The sequence below is a fragment of the Brachyhypopomus gauderio genome, unplaced genomic scaffold (genome assembly GCF_052324685.1).
Source record: "Brachyhypopomus gauderio isolate BG-103 unplaced genomic scaffold, BGAUD_0.2 sc46, whole genome shotgun sequence".
NCBI lineage: Eukaryota > Metazoa > Chordata > Actinopteri > Gymnotiformes > Hypopomidae > Brachyhypopomus > Brachyhypopomus gauderio.
Genome location: NW_027506872.1, coordinates 2,744,247 through 2,762,242, shown reverse-complemented (window position 1 = coordinate 2,762,242; position 17,996 = coordinate 2,744,247). Strand labels below are relative to the sequence as shown.

Here is a 17,996-nt window from a genome sequence, read left to right as displayed (position 1 = left end):
TTTGCTAGTGTGTACACTCAGTGTGAACTGGTTTTTAGTATTGCACTGCGTTACATGTAATAGTTACATCATACAAACGTTATGCTTCAGAGATATAACATTACACAAAATTATACGTACGGCAAACTTATCGCAACGTGTTTCCTCAAATTTGACATTAAGTTCCTGTAGGCTGAAATGTCCACACGTTTTGGCAGACACAACAGACAGCGCATTATATAACTGTCCTTTTTACACGTTTGTAATGTAAACATTGGCTGTATGAGGTCAGGGGAGGTTTTTCTGTCACTTTCTTGCTACTGGTGGAGGTTTGTGTATGTGATCACGTGACTGACCGGCTTCATTTGATTAGTCACACATACTCAGGTGACAAGACGTTGGTCAGTCTTCTCACTGAAAAGGCAAATTATTTACAAAACTAAAGTCAGAGTAGCGCGCAGTGCAAATCCGATTGTAACGGAGTAAAAGCCACGTTTTTCTCAGCACATATTTACTCAAGTAAAAGTAGAAGTCTTTCATATTAAAACTACTCTTACAAGTACATTTTGTCCAAAAAGCTACTTGAGTAAATGTGACAGATTAAGTGTAATGCGTTCCTACCCACCTTTCCCTATAGGGCCACCTCAGACGCCAGGATGCCAATCGGTTCTTCCGGCCACGTCGTCGGTTGGACAGCAGCTGTGGACTTGTCGGGCTGTTGTCCAAAGCGGGTCTGCACTCTGTATGATTTCCATTGGTTAACCTGGTTGTTGTAACTGCTGCGGCTGTCATGGTCTGGTGGTTAGGGAACCAACCTTGTGTCTGGTTGTGAGTTCAATTCCCAGGCCAAAGGTCATGTCTGAAGTGACCTTGAGGAAGACATTTATCCTCAGCTGCTCCCCTGGCACTGGGGAAGGGTACCACAGCCCCTGTGATCACTAGTATCTTCTTCTTCTTTCAGCAATTCCTGTTTAGGGGTCGCCACAGCGGATCAAACTCCTCCATCTGGCCCTATCCTGAGTGTCCTCCACTGACACACCAGCCACTCTCATATCCATAAACTGCATCCATAAACCTCCTCTTAGGTCTACCTCTCCTCCTCTTGCCTGGAAGTTCTATCCTCAAGACCCTCCAATATACCTCTCCTCCCTCCTCTGTACATGTCCAAACCATCTCTATCTTGCTTCTCTAACTTTATCTCCAAAACATGCTACATGTGCTGATCCTCTAACCCATTGCTGCATTCAAAATTGCTCCCTATCACAGAAATAGTGTACTATTTACCATTAGCTGACACAATATAGTGCACTATTTCTATAGTAGAGGATGTGATCTTGTGATCTGCCATGCTTAATTTCTTATGCAATCACGTGACAGCGAGTCGTCATCCTGGTCTTGGGGATGAGATCGGTCTCAGAGAGGAGATGGCCTGAGAGGTGAGATTTATGGCCAGACTCTGTTGCCGAAATGCCGTATTTAAGCAGTACGCACTATATTTCAATGCATTACCTTCTGCTCAACCGTTAAACCAGTGCGTTCTCTCAGTAGGTGACTGAGCAGTTTTCATATAACCTCGGATATGTCTCCGCCATTTACCTACATCATGTGACGTATGACGTCACACCACCACAGGCAAAGACCGCTATTCATTTACCTCGTTTGGTCATTTAGAATCAGCATCAAGGCAGCGTCGAGGAGTAGCAGAGTTACAATAACCATTAACCTCAATTTAGCCTGAATAATCCCAAAGCTAAATATTATATAAATGATGATTGTATAATTTGGCATTTCACTAGCATAACTGACAAGGTGATGTGAATCCCCTAACTTTGTTATATGACAATTAGGCAAGATTTGTAAATCTAATAAACTAAAATAAATGTAAAATATTTCAACAAAATACTTCTAAACCGAAAGCAAAGTGTCTAATGTTGACGTGTTTCAGATATCATCACCATCAGTTTTTATTTTGAGGTTGTAGAGGGTGTCTGCGGGGTCTTAAAAAGTATTAAAAATTGATAAATCAATTCTTGAAAAATGGAGGCCCTTTAAAAGTATTTTTACTTTGCCTAAACAACTGGAAAAAGTAGCCTATAGGTACATGAATTTATTTTCCTCACCGCAGTCGCCTGTAAAGCTTCTAGAGACGATTTAAAATGGTAATTGTACAGATCAAGTCTTGAGAAAAAGACGTACCGCTTCATACCCGGAATGAGTAGTTATTTCAGACGCTGGTGTTGACGCTCCGAAGGTGCTCATTTATTGTGAAATAACGCCACACATGCGTCTACAGATGCTCAATTTATACATCAACGAACATACCACACATGCGGCTACAGATGGTCCATTTATACATAAACGAACATAACACACATGCGGCTACAGATGTTCCATTTATACATAAACGCCACAAGCACCGCCACAGCGTTAATGAGATAATGTATATCGATCTAGACATAAAGAATAAAGAGTTGATGCAAACTGAAGAGTCATTATAATGCAAAACTAATTCTGGAGTGCTCTCTATGCCAAAACATAATCTGTGGAAAAAGTACCTGCCTACAGGTGTGATGAATGTTGTGAGTTTAGCTGCGTCTTTCTCAAGCGCTATCTGCCACACTGGCGGCATCCAAGAGTGAAAATTCACGTGCATTACTGAGCTTAGGCAGTATATAATCGCTTGTGGGTAGAATCTCTCTCTCTTTTCATTGCTCTGTTGTTTAGTTGTTTGAGATCAGTGCCGTTTCAAGGTATTTGGGGGCCCCAAGCAAAGACACCAACCGGGGCCCCCCCAACCTCCACACCAGAAATCTCATGCCCAAACCCCCCTCCGGCCAAAAAAAAAAAACATATCTGGCCGCAGTCCACCTTCAAGAACCACAGCATATACACCTCAAACTAACTACTTTACAAATTTACTACTTGTAGCTGAACATAGCAGATTTAAGTATGGGATTACCCGGGACGTATATATTGTTTTTAGCCTACCTGCTGCTAAATTACACCATTTGTACAGGTAGGCCTAATTTATCCAGTGTAAATCATCACTTACCACTGTCTTGTGTTTTTTTTAGGGGTGGGCATAGATTAATTTTTTTAATCTAGATTAATCTCACTGAAATCTTGAAATTAATCTAGATTAATCTATATTAAAATGGCTCATATGTGTGCTACCCAAGTAATAACTAAAAGTCAGCTTTTGAGATAGGGTTTCTTAATACAGAGGGTGCATTAGACCAGGGGCTCATCTCCTGTTTCCAAAATTTGATACTTGAAGAAAAAAACATACTCAATAAAATGTAGGCTACTCGTGTTCAACGGTTTATTCAGTTAAACATGAATTTGTAAGCCTACATACTGTACATTAAAAGGGGTTGATAACATGTTTATTCAGCTAAACATGATATTTGAAATGTAAGCCAACATTTAGTACATTTAATCTCACGGACATAATTTGGGGGGGACTTTTTCAAAAGCCGGTTTGGTCCTCTGAAGTTTTAACGGTTAAAAATAAATATTTAAATAGCGACGAATCTAGCGCTAGGACCATGCAGAAAACGACCGCTCCGAGCTCCGCTCCGGTAATATTTTACGTTCCTAAAAATGAATTTTCCATGAAGCAAACCTGGCGACTTCGTGGCTGCTTCCATGTAAACACACGTACGATTTTTAATTCACAGGTTTGAAAACTCGTTCTCGCCCCTACTATGCAATTTGGTTAGGAATACAGCCGAGCTAAACTGTCAAGTTGAAAGTCATCATAGTTTGCTTACCCATTTAGTAGATATATTAACGGCGATAATTTTTATATCGCCCGATAAGAGTATCAAATTAACGAACGCCGTTAACGGCCCACCACTAGTTTTTTTGTGTTCCTCTTCCTTCTTTTGTTTTCTCTTTTGGCTTCCTGATGGATAAATTCGCTTCATGGTTAAGTTTCATATTTGCCGGCGTCTAAAACTTGGCTGTCTGCCAGGACAGTGTCTGCCTGCCTTCAGCAGCTGGTGGGAGGGGCCCCTTGAGGGGGATTCTGAGAACAGTGTCATTGCTCATGACTTTGAGAATGTAAAGGGGGGCTCACACAGTTTGTCGCTGCATTTAATTCTTAACCTGTTGTTGTCTGGGGGCCCCAGGCCAGCTTGGGGCCCCAAGCAATTGCCTGGTTTGCCTGCCCCATCGCGACGGGCCTGTTTGAGATAATACACATATGCACATCCCCATTTTTCTTTCAGATGCTGGTTGTATTCACGCGGTGGTTTATATTATGCTGATGGCATGAATAACATGTACACGATGTAATAAATCCTTTTAGTATACAATGCTTTTCGTTTACAATTGTAGCCTAAACCATATATCCATCCATCCATCCTCATTCGCTTATACGGGCAGCCTAAACCTACTATAATTGAATTCGACATTCTTAACTGGCTAGAATCGTTCACCAAACATAAAGCAGATACCACAATCGAGTGGCGCTACGCGCCACTCCCTGCTGCCGCATGTCAAACAGGGACTGAACCCCCAAACGAACACCAGCACACGTAACCACAACTAAAAAAAATAGCTATATGGACATAACCATACGGCGACTACACATACACACCCGAAGGGAGGGGTCAGACTGTACAATTACAGTATCTTTGAGTTTTGATTGTTCAGTTTGTTTTAACTTTTAGCACCAGCCGCCACAGATTCAAACCTGCAGAGACAATGTCTGCAGAGACAAAAAGTTGTTACGTTTCTATTACTCAATGTTTCTTCGACTACTCAACGGCGAAAGTGCTGGTGATCCGGAGTATGTATGTGGGGATACTCTACCGACTGTGTCAGGCAGTGGTTATAGCGTACATCATAGGGTAAGTACCTTCTAGAAAGTGTTGAGATAATGGATTTTTGCTTAGCAGTAACATTAGCAACAATATATTTTACTTACGAGTAGAGGTGTCTTGAACTAAAGATTTTCATAGTCAAATCTGATTCGTCAGATTTTGCCTTTAGTCGAGTCGAATCGTTTTTTTATTTTATTTTATTTTTTTATCTAGAGCACTTTAAACGGGATCCCGTTCTCATTCAGGACTTTTTCCACTTCAAAGTAAAAACCTAAAGCACTCAGATGAATAAACATGGTAGGCTGGCTTTACTCAGCTTTTATTTATTTACTTATTTATTTTTTAATGAAACGTTAGAGAACATTAACAAAACTCACCGTCAGTGTGCATATCGAACTGTCAGACAGGCACTGTGCAAAATGTCAAAAATATTTTAAATAAAATATGCCTGCCTGAAAATATAAGAAAAATTGCCACACAACACGACACAACTGAAACGACAAAAGGCAGAACTGTTTTTTTTTTCGGAGTGTCTATTTGCACCCGGGTACAAGTAGCATTTGCCACACAGCGAGGCTATTTTCACCCCTTAATAAAAAAAAAAAAAAAGCGAACCCATCTGCGCATGTCTACCAATGAATGCGCGGGAGCAAAAAGGCGCAAATTCAAAGGAACCGAAACGGAGACAGTAGGAAACGGTAAGCAGAATTTGGTTAATAGTTATGTATAAAAGGTCCATCACTCAATCAGGGTGGCCGCGGGTCCTTAAAAAGTCTTAAATGGTATTAAATTTCATTTTTGTCAAATAAGGCCTTGAAAAGTCTTATTTTGTCTTAAATTTTCAACCACAATGTCTTAAATTTGCGGAGCTAAATTTAGGGATGAATAATTCCGTTAGCGGTGTGTTGAACTTAAATATTGCTCGCAAGTATTTCGGGCTTAACGAGCACCGGTAGTTGTTGGACTGGCGGGATCATAATTTCATGCGGGCTGTATGTACGTTAACGTCTGTTCGGAGAGATGGGGAAATGCAAACTTAGCCAGAAATGGTTGGAAGACCCGACATATTCTTGGTGGCTCAGAGCTGTCACAGATACCAGCGAGGCTCGTCAGCAGCAGCCTGCAATATCTACGTTTTGCCCAACAAGAGAACCATTCAGTCGAGCTCTGCTCAACGTCGCATTCACGCTGTAGGCTATGCGGCTCTACCAATACTTTGAAGGCTTAGGTAATATGGGCGCTAAAAACAGTTAAGAGTCACCAGTCATACAGATCCAACGAAGGAATTGACTCATTGTTTAAAACCATGTTCCCTGATGCCGCCTTCAAGTCTGGTTTATACTTTCGCGAGTGACCGTAGCGCGTGAACCTCCGCGAACGGCGGGACCGTTGCAGTGTTGTCCGAAACGATATATGTGTTAGTATAAAGAAACACTCCTCAAAACAGGGGAAGGAACATTTACCTGACCAATTTAATGTTACTTTGTGTTCCAAGTTTGACAAGTGCTGAAATTTAGGCTAAAGTACTTAAAAATGCTTGAAATTGTAACTGCTTCATTTCACAACAAATATCTGTCTGACTGAACAGTTCTCTTTACGTTAACAAATACGAGCCTCTTGTAATTCCAGGACGAAACATGAGAGAACGTGAATACGTTAAGATTGGGCGTTTTGAAAATAAACAACCATTAAATAATGTGATAAAAAAGCGAATTATTTCGAGTATATGTATAAATATTTTACTTATTTAAGTTTAATGTGCTGGGATATATAGAAATGGACCATGAAAGTGACGTACAAATGATTTAATTCCATCTTGTTACGGTGTATGAACCCTGCAAACATGACTTGGTTAATTGCAAGCCGCTCGCGCATGGGCGAAACCACCGCGATTACGTCATTTTCGACGCAGCGGCTGACGAGCGGCTCGCGCGCTGTCGTACACCTCTCGAAATTTGTAAAAACTTCGCGCGCGCCGCGCTTCAGCGCAATTAGCCAAGTCATGTTTGCAGGGTTCATACACCTTAACAAGATGGAATTAAATCATTTGTACGTCACTTTCAAGGTTAAGTATAAACCAGTTATAATAATAATTTACTTGCTGAACAAGCCGAAGGGAAAGCAGGAACCCTGATGGCCAAAGTGATCACAAAATCAAACATCCTTAGAAAGAGTTTCAGAGAAAAAGTAGCAGAACTGAAAGGGGTTGAGCATGAGCTGGAGTGTGGATCAGAAAAACAGGAAAATGGCCTAGTGTGTGTGTGTGTGTGTGTGTGTGTGTGTGTGTGTGTGTGTATGGTATGATGCTGTTGTCAGTGTTTGAATTTTGTTTTGTATAAAGTTTCATTGTGTATACTGTACAGTGAAAAAAATGTAATGTTTGTGTCTTGTATTGTCCGTCTTGTGCATTAACATTTGAAGTTTTCAAGCAGCTAGATTAATTAATGTAAATAATCAGTTGGTTTTTGTGCTTTATTTTAACGTGTATGATCTTGCGAGTTGGTCTTAATTTTATTTGGAAAACGGTATTAAAAAGTCTTAAAATGTCTTAATTTTCCCTTGGTCAAACCTGTAGACACCCTGCTCAATTTAACTTTACATTTTAAGATATATATTTAAGAAATAGTGTGAGAATTATTATCCAACGAACACTGATATATTTTTGAGCTAATAGGAGCATAATAGTGGCGAACGTAAAGTGTTACCGGGTGGGGGGTGTAAAATGGACACAGCGAGAAAAAAAAGACAGATTTCAAGTGTGCAGAAACAGTCTAAATAGTCGTTTGAACTAACCTAGTGAAAACCGGGACATTAAATGATTTTTATTTTTTGCCGGGACCGAATATTAAAAAGAAGGAAAACCGGGACAAACCGGGACAGCGACGTGAAAACCGGGACAGGTGGCAACACTAACTGGCGCTACAGAGCTTGGAGGCGGACACAAACGCTGAGGAGAGCGAGATTTATTAAGAGGAATGATCATGATCAAAGTCGTTCAAACAGGCAGGGGTCATAACGGGCGAGCCATCCAGGTTTGACAAATAAACAGGCATGACGATACTAAGAATTAAACTAAGACACCGAACGAACACTTTAAACCAAACACGGGGTAAACGCATACAAACTAGAAAATCAGGCTACAGAAAACACAGACGACTGAGCAACGAAATGAGTAGAACTCACAGACCAGGAAGCGTAGAACACTGAACAAAGAGCATGAATAACAAGAGCACAACACGACCAAAGAGCATGAATAACAAGAGCACAACACGACCAAAGAGCATGAATAACAAGAGCACAACACGACCAAAGAGCATGAATAACAAGAGCACAACACGACCAAAGAGCATGAATAACAAGAGCACAAACTAACCAAATAGAACAAAACAACCAATAACCGATAAGTGAAACACTGGGACTATAAATACACAGAACTAAACTAGACACACAGGTGAAGACACTGATGACACGGGCGTGTCAGACGAGGGGAAACCATGGAGACAGACACGCAGGGAACAACACAGACACAAGGACAGGAACCCGAAGTGACAGAGAGGGGGGTGTAGCCCTACGTGACAGTCGCATTGCTATCTTACAAAAACAATTTTGTCCAGTCTATTTTTTGAGTTTTGTGTAAAATTATATAATTTTGTCTTTTTGTTCTCTATTTTTGTGTTGTTTCAGTACACACAAAGGACATGAATGTGTATAACAAAAGATGTACAGTCCTTTTGAATTAAGGTTTTTGCATGACAGAGTCAATATGCCAGACTTATAATGTAATGACTATTTTATATAAGCTAATATTTGTGTTTTCTCCCAAGAAGGAAGAAAAGCTAAAGAACATTTGTGAAGGATACTCCTTCGACAGTTGTGAGGAATTCCAGAGAGCACTGAGATTATGGAGTGAAGAGGGCTACCATCCAATGCACAAAATTAAAATTTATTTAAACATGATGTAAATAATAAAAACCCCAATTTATTTCTTTAAAAAATGTACAAACCATCCAGAAAAAATGAATTAAAAAGTCAAATCTGTCTTCTGCATTCTGTGAAATTAAATAAAATTAAAGAGGCTGATAATGTACTGGCAGGAAGAATATTTGTATACATCATACTGTAACGCTGGCGACTGGGTGAAGGACGAGACACAGAATCCTGTTCGCTACAGACGTTACTTTATTTGTCTTTACACATATAGCGCAGACAGTGCACATTTAACACTCATATAGAGACACGTAGACTCAAACAACGACGAGCACAAGACACTGCGCGAACGCACATTAAATAGACAAACTATATAAACCCCACATGATGACGAGACGAGCCACAGGTAAAACGAATTATCACAGGACGCAACCGCACCCACGGAGATCCACTGACGCAGACGACGTAAACACACGCCCAAAGGGAGGGGTCGGGGACCATAACGTGACACATACAATGTGGTGTACATATCAGGGTGCTACAGACAGATATTAACTTGTTACATTTTGTTTTAACATTATTTATCACTGGCAGTGTATATTACATGTAGTATTTACCATGTGATTACTGCCATTAGCGGTAAGCGACTTAGGATAATTAAATTGCTATTTAAATTCTAAGCATGGTAAAGAAAAAGACTCACAAGTGAAAAACAAAATTCAAACAGGTCTACCCCATAACCCCAAATAAAAGTATCTTCACTTCTTGTAAAATAATTTGTAAGTAAAATGGAACACAAAAGAATAGTACTAATCTTTGATAAATCAAAATGTTGGGTGCAAATAGTACACACTGCTACGTATAGCCGGGTGCAAATAGCACACACTGCTGCATATACCCGGGTGCAAATAGCACACACTGCTATGTACACCCGGGTGCAAATAGCACACACTGCTGCATATACCCGGGTGCAAATAGCACACACTGCTATGTACACCCGGGTGCAAATAGCACACACTGCTGCATATACTCGGGTGCAAATAACACATACTGCTGCATATACCCGGGTGCAAATAGCATCTGCCTTTTTTTATTCTTACCTCTCTATCGCTCTATCTGCCCCCCCCCCCCCCCCCCCCCCCCCCCCCCCCCAAAAAGAACTAGCATGCAGAAATGTGCGTCCAGCTAAGAGGAAACGTCGACACGCAGGCTTGGTCCTCTGCAATACTGCGCATGAGCACAGCTGGCGTGCTTAAGTTATAGCCTCTGTATTTACTCAACGCATGGACGGATAGCTATAGCTAGTTCACCTTATCTTCTTGAAGGAACTCACCGTTGTTCACCTAACCATACAGCCGTATACATATAAATGCCCCATGCAGAGAAACGTTGCATAATTATCCCTCCAAAAAAACCCAACTTTTTTTGCAGCAATTCAATTACACTCAATTATGCAGTTACACAGCTAAATAAGCACCTTTCACATTGCTGAGAGTAACAGGTTAAAGCAAATGAAAGAAAAAACAGCAAAGGCATTTTGTAAGACGGGATTTGATCATTTGGTGAACTCTGTGTAATCACTTTGTGAAAGTCTTGTATAAAAGGGCCATTTTAAACCTCCTCTCTCGCTTACGGCCATACCACCCTGAGAATGTCCGATCTCGTCTGATCTCGGAAGCTAAGCAGGGTCGGGCCTGCTTAGTACTTGGATGGGAGACCGCCTGGGAATACCAGGTGCTGTAAGCTTTTTCTTTGCTCACAAATGGTGACTTTCATGTTTGCTTCTTCTGTCTATTTGTGATTCGTCACTCAGGTTTTTTTTATTATTCTTACCTCTCTATCGCTCTATCTGCCCCCCCCAAAAAAAAACTAGCATGCAGAAACATGCGTCCAGCTAAGAGGAAACGTCGACACGCAGGCTTGGTCCTCTGCAATACTGTGCATGCGCACAGCTGGCGTGCTTAAGTTGTAGCCTCTGTATTTACTCAACGCATGGACGGATAGCTATAGCTAGTTCACCTTATCTTCTTGAAGGAACTCACCGTTGTTCACCTAACCATACAGCCGTATACATATAAATGCCCCATGCAGAGAAACGTTGCATAATTATCCCTCCAAAAAAACCCAACTTTTTTTGCAGCAATTCAATTACACTCAATTATGCAGTTACACAGCTAAATAAGCACCTGTCACATTGCTGAGAGTAACAGGTTAAAGCAAATGAAAGAAAAAACAGCAAAGGCATTTTGTAAGACGCGATTTGATCATTTGGTGAACTCTGTGTAATCACTTTGTGAAAGTCTTGTATAAAAGGGTCATTTTAAACCTCCTCTCTCGCTTACGGCCATACCACCCTGAGAACGCCCGATCTCGTCTGATCTCGGAAGCTAAGCAGGGTCGGGCCTGGTTAGTACTTGGATGGGAGACCGCCTGGGAATACCAGGTGCTGTAAGCTTTTCCTTTGCTCACAAATGGTGACTTTCATGTTTGCTTCTTCTGTCTATTTGTGATTCGTCACTCAGGTTTTTTTTTTTATTCTTACCTCTCTATCGCTCTATCTGCCCCCACCCCCCCCCCCCCCCCCCCAAAAAGAACTAGCATGCAGAAATGTGCGTCCAGCTAAGAGGAAACGTCGACACGCAGGCTTGGTCCTCTGCAATACTGCGCATGAGCACAGCTGGCGTGCTTAAGTTATAGCCTCTGTATTTACTCAACGCATGGACGGATAGCTATAGCTAGTTCACCTTATCTTCTTGAAGGAACTCACCGTTGTTCACCTAACCATACAGCCGTATACATATAAATGCCCCATGCAGAGAAACGTTGCATAATTATCCCTCCAAAAAAACCCAACTTTTTTTGCAGCAATTCAATTACACTCAATTATGCAGTTACACAGCTAAATAAGCACCTTTCACATTGCTGAGAGTAACAGGTTAAAGCAAATGAAAGAAAAAACAGCAAAGGCATTTTGTAAGACGGGATTTGATCATTTGGTGAACTCTGTGTAATCACTTTGTGAAAGTCTTGTATAAAAGGGCCATTTTAAACCTCCTCTCTCGCTTACGGCCATACCACCCTGAGAATGTCCGATCTCGTCTGATCTCGGAAGCTAAGCAGGGTCGGGCCTGCTTAGTACTTGGATGGGAGACCGCCTGGGAATACCAGGTGCTGTAAGCTTTTTCTTTGCTCACAAATGGTGACTTTCATGTTTGCTTCTTCTGTCTATTTGTGATTCGTCACTCAGGTTTTTTTTATTATTCTTACCTCTCTATCGCTCTATCTGCCCCCCCCAAAAAAAAACTAGCATGCAGAAACATGCGTCCAGCTAAGAGGAAACGTCGACACGCAGGCTTGGTCCTCTGCAATACTGTGCATGCGCACAGCTGGCGTGCTTAAGTTGTAGCCTCTGTATTTACTCAACGCATGGACGGATAGCTATAGCTAGTTCACCTTATCTTCTTGAAGGAACTCACCGTTGTTCACCTAACCATACAGCCGTATACATATAAATGCCCCATGCAGAGAAACGTTGCATAATTATCCCTCCAAAAAAACCCAACTTTTTTTGCAGCAATTCAATTACACTCAATTATGCAGTTACACAGCTAAATAAGCACCTGTCACATTGCTGAGAGTAACAGGTTAAAGCAAATGAAAGAAAAAACAGCAAAGGCATTTTGTAAGACGCGATTTGATCATTTGGTGAACTCTGTGTAATCACTTTGTGAAAGTCTTGTATAAAAGGGTCATTTTAAACCTCCTCTCTCGCTTACGGCCATACCACCCTGAGAACGCCCGATCTCGTCTGATCTCGGAAGCTAAGCAGGGTCGGGCCTGGTTAGTACTTGGATGGGAGACCGCCTGGGAATACCAGGTGCTGTAAGCTTTTCCTTTGCTCACAAATGGTGACTTTCATGTTTGCTTCTTCTGTCTATTTGTGATTCGTCACTCAGGTTTTTTTTTTTATTCTTACCTCTCTATCGCTCTATCTGCCCCCACCCCCCCCCCCCCCCCCCCCCAAAAAAGAACTAGCATGCAGAAATGTGCGTCCAGCTAAGAGGAAACGTCGACACGCAGGCTTGGTCCTCTGCAATACTGCGCATGCGCACAGCTGGCGTGCTTAAGTTGTAGCCTCTGTATTTACTCAACGCATGGACGGATAGCTATAGCTAGTTCACCTTATCTTCTTGAAGGAACTCACCGTTGTTCACCTAACCATACAGCCGTATACATATAAATGCCCCATGCAGAGAAACGTTGCATAATTATCCCTCCAAAAAAACCCAACTTTTTTTGCAGCAATTCAATTACACTCAATTATGCAGTTACACAGCTAAATAAGCACCTGTCACATTGCTGAGAGTAACAGGTTAAAGCAAATGAAAGAAAAAACAGCAAAGGCATTTTGTAAGACGGGATTTGATCATTTGGTGAACTCTGTGTAATCACTTTGTGAAAGTCTTGTATAAAAGGGCCATTTTAAACCTCCTCTCTCGCTTATGGCCATACCACCCTGAGAACGCCCGATCTCGTCTGATCTCGGAAGCTAAACAGGGTCGGGCTTGCTTAGTACTTGGATGGGAGACCGCCTGGGAATACCAGGTGCTGTAAGCTTTTTCTTTGCTCACAAATGGTGACTTTCATGTTTGCTTCTTCTGTCTATTCGTGATTCGTCACTCAGGTTTTTTTTATTATTCTTACCTCTCTATCGCTCTATCTGCCCCCCCCAAAAAAAAACTAGCATGCAGAAACATGCGTCCAGCTAAGAGGAAACGTCGACACGCAGTCTTGGTCCTCTGCAATACTGTGCATGAGCACAGCTGGCGTGCTTAAGTTGTAGCCTCTGTATTTACTCAACGCATGGACGGATAGCTATAGCTAGTTCACCTTATCTTCTTGAAGGAACTCACCGTTGTTCACCTAACCATACAGCCGTATACATATAAATGCCCCATGCAGAGAAACGTTGCATAATTATCCCTCCAAAAAAACCCAACTTTTTTTGCAGCAATTCAATTACACTCAATTATGCAGTTACACAGCTAAATAAGCACCTGTCACATTGCTGAGAGTAACAGGTTAAAGCAAATGAAAGAAAAAACAGCAAAGGCATTTTGTAAGACGGGATTTGATCATTTGGTGAACTCTGTGTAATCACTTTGTGAAAGTCTTGTATAAAAGGGCCATTTTAAACCTCCTCTCTCGCTTATGTCCATACCACCCTGAGAACGCCCGATCTCGTCTGATCTCGGAAGCTAAGCAGGGTCGGGCCTGCTTAGTACTTGGATGGGAGACCGCCTGGGAATACCAGGTGCTGTAAGCTTTTTCTTTGCTCACAAATGGTGACTTTCATGTTTGCTTCTTCTGTCTATTTGTGATTCGTCACTCAGGTTTTTTTTATTATTCTTACCTCTCTATCGCTCTATCTGCCCCCCCCAAAAAAAAACTAGCATGCAGAAACATGCGTCCAGCTAAGAGGAAACGTCGACACGCAGTCTTGGTCCTCTGCAATACTGTGCATGAGCACAGCTGGCGTGCTTAAGTTGTAGCCTCTGTATTTACTCAACGCATGGACGGATAGCTATAGCTAGTTCACCTTATCTTCTTGAAGGAACTCACCGTTGTTCACCTAACCATACAGCCGTATACATATAAATGCCCCATGCAGAGAAACGTTGCATAATTATCCTTCCAAAAAAACCCAACTTTTTTTGCAGCAATTCAATTACACTCAATTATGCAGTTACACAGCTAAATAAGCACCTGTCACATTGCTGAGAGTAACAGGTTAAAGCAAATGAAAGAAAAAACAGCAAAGGCATTGTGTAAGACGCGATTTGATCATTTGGTGAACTCTGTATAATCACTTTGTGAAAGTCTTGTATAAAAGGGTCATTTTAAACCTCCTCACTCGCTTACGGCCATGCCACCCTGAGAACGCCCGATCTCGTCTGATCTCGGAAGCTAAGCAGGGTCGGGCCTGCTTAGTACTTGGATGGGAGCCCGCCTGGTAATACCAGGTGCTGTAAGCTTTTTCTTTGCTCACAAATGGTGACTTTCATGTTTGCTTCTTCTGTCTATTTGTGATTCGTCACTCAGGTTTTTTTTATTATTCTTACCTCTCTATCGCTCTATCTGCCCCCCCCCAAAAAAAACTAGCATGCAGAAACATGCGTCCAGCTAAGAGGAAACGTCGACACGCAGGCTTGGTCCTCTGCAATACTGCGCATGAGCACAGCTGGCGTGCTTAAGTTGTAGCCTCTGTATTTACTCAACGCATGGACGGATAGCTATAGCTAGTTCACCTTATCTTCTTGAAGGAACTCACCGTTGTTCACCTAACCATACAGCCGTATACATATAAATGCCCCATGCAGAGAAACGTTGCATAATTATCCCTCCAAAAAAACCCAACTTTTTTTGCAGCAATTCAATTACACTCAATTATGCAGTTACACAGCTAAATAAGCACCTGTCACATTGCTGAGAGTAACAGGTTAAAGCAAATGAAAGAAAAAACAGCAAAGGCATTTTGTAAGACGGGATTTGATCATTTGGTGAACTCTGTGTAATCACTTTGTGAAAGTCTTGTATAAAAGGGCCATTTTAAACCTCCTCTCTCGCTTATGGCCATACCACCCTGAGAACGCCCGATCTCGTCTGATCTCGGAAGCTAAACAGGGTCGGGCTTGCTTAGTACTTGGATGGGAGACCGCCTGGGAATACCAGGTGCTGTAAGCTTTTTCTTTGCTCACAAATGGTGACTTTCATGTTTGCTTCTTCTGTCTATTCGTGATTCGTCACTCAGGTTTTTTTTATTATTCTTACCTCTCTATCGCTCTATCTGCCCCCCCCAAAAAAAAACTAGCATGCAGAAACATGCGTCCAGCTAAGAGGAAACGTCGACACGCAGTCTTGGTCCTCTGCAATACTGTGCATGAGCACAGCTGGCGTGCTTAAGTTGTAGCCTCTGTATTTACTCAACGCATGGACGGATAGCTATAGCTAGTTCACCTTATCTTCTTGAAGGAACTCACCGTTGTTCACCTAACCATACAGCCGTATACATATAAATGCCCCATGCAGAGAAACGTTGCATAATTATCCCTCCAAAAAAACCCAACTTTTTTTGCAGCAATTCAATTACACTCAATTATGCAGTTACACAGCTAAATAAGCACCTGTCACATTGCTGAGAGTAACAGGTTAAAGCAAATGAAAGAAAAAACAGCAAAGGCATTTTGTAAGACGGGATTTGATCATTTGGTGAACTCTGTGTAATCACTTTGCGAAAGTCTTGTATAAAAGGGCCATTTTAAACCTCCTCTCTCGCTTTTGTCCATACCACCCTGAGAACGCCTGATCTCGTCTGATCTCGGAAGCTAAGCAGGGTCGGGCCTGCTTAGTACTTGGATGGGAGACCGCCTGGGAATACCAGGTGCTGTAAGCTTTTTCTTTGCTCACAAATGGTGACTTTCATGTTTGCTTCTTCTGTCTATTTGTGATTCGTCACTCAGGTTTTTTTTATTATTCTTACCTCTCTATCGCTCTATCTGCCCCCCCCAAAAAAAAACTAGCATGCAGAAACATGCGTCCAGCTAAGAGGAAACGTCGACACGCAGGCTTGGTCCTCTGCAATACTGTGCATGCGCACAGCTGGCGTGCTTAAGTTGTAGCCTCTGTATTTACTCAACGCATGGACGGATAGCTATAGCTAGTTCACCTTATCTTCTTGAAGGAACTCACCGTTGTTCACCTAACCATACAGCCGTATACATATAAATGCCCCATGCAGAGAAACGTTGCATAATTATCCCTCCAAAAAAACCCAACTTTTTTTGCAGCAATTCAATTACACTCAATTATGCAGTTACACAGCTAAATAAGCACCTGTCACATTGCTGAGAGTAACAGGTTAAAGCAAATGAAAGAAAAAACAGCAAAGGCATTTTGTAAGACGCGATTTGATCATTTGGTGAACTCTGTGTAATCACTTTGTGAAAGTCTTGTATAAAAGGGTCATTTTAAACCTCCTCTCTCGCTTACGGCCATACCACCCTGAGAACGCCCGATCTCGTCTGATCTCGGAAGCTAAGCAGGGTCGGGCCTGGTTAGTACTTGGATGGGAGACCGCCTGGGAATACCAGGTGCTGTAAGCTTTTCCTTTGCTCACAAATGGTGACTTTCATGTTTGCTTCTTCTGTCTATTTGTGATTCGTCACTCAGGTTTTTTTTTTTATTCTTACCTCTCTATCGCTCTATCTGCCCCCACCCCCCCCCCCCCCCCCCCAAAAAAGAACTAGCATGCAGAAATGTGCGTCCAGCTAAGAGGAAACGTCGACACGCAGGCTTGGTCCTCTGCAATACTGCGCATGCGCACAGCTGGCGTGCTTAAGTTGTAGCCTCTGTATTTACTCAACGCATGGACGGATAGCTATAGCTAGTTCACCTTATCTTCTTGAAGGAACTCACCGTTGTTCACCTAACCATACAGCCGTATACATATAAATGCCCCATGCAGAGAAACGTTGCATAATTATCCCTCCAAAAAAACCCAACTTTTTTTGCAGCAATTCAATTACACTCAATTATGCAGTTACACAGCTAAATAAGCACCTGTCACATTGCTGAGAGTAACAGGTTAAAGCAAATGAAAGAAAAAACAGCAAAGGCATTTTGTAAGACGGGATTTGATCATTTGGTGAACTCTGTGTAATCACTTTGTGAAAGTCTTGTATAAAAGGGCCATTTTAAACCTCCTCTCTCGCTTATGGCCATACCACCCTGAGAACGCCCGATCTCGTCTGATCTCGGAAGCTAAACAGGGTCGGGCTTGCTTAGTACTTGGATGGGAGACCGCCTGGGAATACCAGGTGCTGTAAGCTTTTTCTTTGCTCACAAATGGTGACTTTCATGTTTGCTTCTTCTGTCTATTCGTGATTCGTCACTCAGGTTTTTTTTATTATTCTTACCTCTCTATCGCTCTATCTGCCCCCCCCAAAAAAAAACTAGCATGCAGAAACATGCGTCCAGCTAAGAGGAAACGTCGACACGCAGTCTTGGTCCTCTGCAATACTGTGCATGAGCACAGCTGGCGTGCTTAAGTTGTAGCCTCTGTATTTACTCAACGCATGGACGGATAGCTATAGCTAGTTCACCTTATCTTCTTGAAGGAACTCACCGTTGTTCACCTAACCATACAGCCGTATACATATAAATGCCCCATGCAGAGAAACGTTGCATAATTATCCCTCCAAA

The 17,996-nt window shown here is 42.0% G+C and overlaps 11 non-coding genes across 11 annotated transcripts; all 11 read left to right on the top strand.

Moving 5' to 3' along the window:
• The first annotated feature begins 10,362 nt into the window (after positions 1-10,362).
• Positions 10,363-10,481, top strand: LOC143487282 (5S ribosomal RNA). Its single transcript, XR_013124091.1, has one exon. It is a non-coding gene; the product is annotated as a 5S ribosomal RNA (ribosomal RNA).
• A 590-nt stretch (positions 10,482-11,071) lies between these two features.
• LOC143487448 (5S ribosomal RNA) lies at positions 11,072-11,190 on the top strand. Its single transcript, XR_013124252.1, has one exon. It is a non-coding gene; the product is annotated as a 5S ribosomal RNA (ribosomal RNA).
• Positions 11,191-11,796: 606 nt separating this feature from the next.
• LOC143487281 (5S ribosomal RNA) lies at positions 11,797-11,915 on the top strand. Its single transcript, XR_013124090.1, has one exon. It is a non-coding gene; the product is annotated as a 5S ribosomal RNA (ribosomal RNA).
• Positions 11,916-12,505: 590 nt separating this feature from the next.
• Positions 12,506-12,624, top strand: LOC143487436 (5S ribosomal RNA). The gene has a single exon (XR_013124241.1). It is a non-coding gene; the product is annotated as a 5S ribosomal RNA (ribosomal RNA).
• A 609-nt stretch (positions 12,625-13,233) lies between these two features.
• Positions 13,234-13,352, top strand: LOC143487280 (5S ribosomal RNA). Its single transcript, XR_013124089.1, has one exon. It is a non-coding gene; the product is annotated as a 5S ribosomal RNA (ribosomal RNA).
• A 590-nt stretch (positions 13,353-13,942) lies between these two features.
• Positions 13,943-14,061, top strand: LOC143487311 (5S ribosomal RNA). Its single transcript, XR_013124119.1, has one exon. It is a non-coding gene; the product is annotated as a 5S ribosomal RNA (ribosomal RNA).
• Positions 14,062-14,651: 590 nt separating this feature from the next.
• LOC143487441 (5S ribosomal RNA) lies at positions 14,652-14,770 on the top strand. Its single transcript, XR_013124245.1, has one exon. It is a non-coding gene; the product is annotated as a 5S ribosomal RNA (ribosomal RNA).
• Positions 14,771-15,360: 590 nt separating this feature from the next.
• Positions 15,361-15,479, top strand: LOC143487279 (5S ribosomal RNA). Its single transcript, XR_013124088.1, has one exon. It is a non-coding gene; the product is annotated as a 5S ribosomal RNA (ribosomal RNA).
• A 590-nt stretch (positions 15,480-16,069) lies between these two features.
• LOC143487446 (5S ribosomal RNA) lies at positions 16,070-16,188 on the top strand. Its single transcript, XR_013124250.1, has one exon. It is a non-coding gene; the product is annotated as a 5S ribosomal RNA (ribosomal RNA).
• Positions 16,189-16,778: 590 nt separating this feature from the next.
• LOC143487424 (5S ribosomal RNA) lies at positions 16,779-16,897 on the top strand. Its single transcript, XR_013124229.1, has one exon. It is a non-coding gene; the product is annotated as a 5S ribosomal RNA (ribosomal RNA).
• A 607-nt stretch (positions 16,898-17,504) lies between these two features.
• On the top strand, positions 17,505-17,623 carry LOC143487278 (5S ribosomal RNA). Its single transcript, XR_013124087.1, has one exon. It is a non-coding gene; the product is annotated as a 5S ribosomal RNA (ribosomal RNA).
• The last annotated feature ends 373 nt before the right edge of the window (positions 17,624-17,996 follow it).